The sequence below is a fragment of the Apodemus sylvaticus genome, chromosome X (genome assembly GCF_947179515.1).
Source record: "Apodemus sylvaticus chromosome X, mApoSyl1.1, whole genome shotgun sequence".
NCBI classification, from domain to species: domain Eukaryota; kingdom Metazoa; phylum Chordata; class Mammalia; order Rodentia; family Muridae; genus Apodemus; species Apodemus sylvaticus.
The window spans coordinates 132,664,542-132,667,262 of NC_067495.1; positions in this window are offsets into that span (position 1 = coordinate 132,664,542).

Here is a 2,721-nt window from a genome sequence, read left to right on the forward strand (position 1 = left end):
AGGGCTACACAGAGAAACCCTGTCTCAAAAAAAAAACAAAAACAAAAACAAAAAAAACCAAAAAAAACCCAAACAAACAAACAAACAAAAACAAATCCAAAAAACCAGAAAAAAATCTTAACAATTTTTAAATAGGAAAAGTATCATGTTTAAAAATTTAAATCTAAAATAAGTGCTATAAGTAACTTGAAGACAATATTAGCACTTTGAACAGTAGAAATGTACCATCATGAAATGAAGGTGATAATTTGTTTAAATAGACCTAGCAGATGAAATAGAACATTGCTTAAAACATTAATGAAATATGCTTTACCTTTAAATACAATTGAATAATGAAAATCTGATGTAGGCCTGAGCAAATGATGGTGCTATTGTTTTATTTGTTCGTTGTTATTTGAGACACGTTCTCACTGTGTTGTGATGGCCTTCAACTCACAATGATCCACCTGTCTCAGCATTCCAAGTGCTAGGAGTCCAGGTATCAGCCACCAGGCCACTGCTGTTAAGATTTAAAAAACAGTGGCCCTGATATATGTTCATCTATGATGCAACTAAATTTTGAAACTTGAACCAAGGATTTTGTACAAACTAGGCAAGTCCTGTACCACTGAACTTTATTTCCAGCCTGTCAATTGAGGTATGATACATGATAGTCCCCTGAAATGAGACAGGATTTTACCAATTGGTGAAGGACAAGTGAACTAAAATATTTTCTTTGTTATTCAACTTCATTGCTCACCATATCTTTTATGTATGCCTTAAGAACATATGAAGGGATCTTCAAGGACTGAGGTCAGCTTGCCATGTTATTTCTTCCTGAAGATGTAGGGGACAGCACACATGAAAGTTCACCCATACCATTGGCCATTTAGCCTGAAAGAATTTTGTACTATAAAGGATGATAAGTTCAAGTATAAGGACTAATGATGTAGGTAAATAATGGAGACTGACAAGCCAAGCTTGGTGGCATTTACCTGTAATCCCAGTACCTGGGAGATGAAGGCAGGATAAGAGTTCAAGACCATTATAAGACCTTATAATAAGTTTAAGGCCAGTCTAGACTACATGAGATCTTGTTTCATAACACACAGATAGGCTAGAAGGACAACCTGGCTAAGGTATAGGTCCCATTGGATAAGTCCCATTGAATTCTAAGGCTTATCCAAACAATCTGACTAGCTAGGTGTACATATCCTTCCTCCCTCATGCATCCTTATGCCATTACTGAAACTATGTGCTTGGACAAAGAGTATGACATTCCCCTGCAGAGGAAGATATGGTCTTTAATCATGAGTATACAAGCAGCTGTGCTCCACTACTAGAATTACCACACAAATTCTACACACACACACACACACACACACACACACACACACACACACGGGTATGGGGAGAAAGAGAAAGACGGAAACTGAGAAATACACAGAGAAACAGAGAGCCCAAATTGATGGTCTGTGAGACCACTATAGAGTTAAATAAAGGACTTGTCTTACCAGCAGATCACTATCTTAATCACTTTTGTTTTTCACCTCCAGCAAATACACTGTAGTTGTTCCATTTCTTCTGGGGTTTGGTTTAATCTTTTTGGTCTTTTGAGGCTGGGTTTGCTAGGTACCCTTGAACTCTTGAGTCTCTCACCTTAGTGTAAGTACTAGGAACGTAGTCTTGTGACACATAGCCAGCCAGTTTTTACTGGTTTAGTTAGTGGTACAGAAGAATGCCACAATGCATTGTGATATGCTAAGAATCAAAGATAACATGGTATTTATTCTCTTTTCTTTTGAGCTTGTACATTACAAATATTTATGTCTTCTCCCTCCGCCCTCCTCCTCTCATTTTTTTATTTTTTCTCTCATTTTTTTAATTTTTAATTTTTTTGAGACAGTGTCTCATGTTGCCAAGGCTAGCTCCAAACTCACTATGTAGTTGAGGCTCGCCTTGTGTTCCTGTTCCTCCTACCTGCACCTTCCCAAGTGTTAGGATTACTTAGCTTCCATTCCTTAAATGATTTGTTGTTGTTGATTTTTCACATTACAGCAATTGTAATTTTTTCATGATGTTTTGTGTTTCAGGTTTTTATTTTTATTTACTTATTGTCTTTTTTTTTTTTGAGACAGGGTTTCTCTGTGTAGCCCTGACGTCCTGGAACTCACTGTGTAGACCAGGCTGACCTCAAACTCAGAAATCTGCCTGCCTCTGCCTCCCAAGTGCCCAGATTAAAGGCGTGTGCCACCAATGCCTGGCTTCAGTTTTTTATTTTTAAAAATTGTACTAATGTTGTATTTTGAAATCTTTGTCATCCCAAGAAGTGTCATATTAGTTTTTCACAGTGAAGTGTCCTGACAGATAGTTTGACAATGCACTAGAAGCTAGTTGGCTGAAAGTCATGCTAGTGTGGGGGACAAGAAGATAATAAATGGGATGGATGTTATCAAAGTACACTCCACACATGTATGAAAATGTTACCATAAACCCCATTATTTTGTGCAATTAATACACACTAGTAAAATGTCTAAAACAGGAGCTGGGAATGTAGCTCAGCCTAACTCTCAAATACTTCAAAGCATAATGCTTAAGCCCAATATATGTATTTAATTACATTCTTATCTTACTTTATAAATGGATAGCAATCTATTTACTCCAGTAACTCACTGAGATTAAACAAGAAAGGTCACTTTATCAATAAGTTGAATTGCTGGATCAGGAAAAAAGCAGACTTCT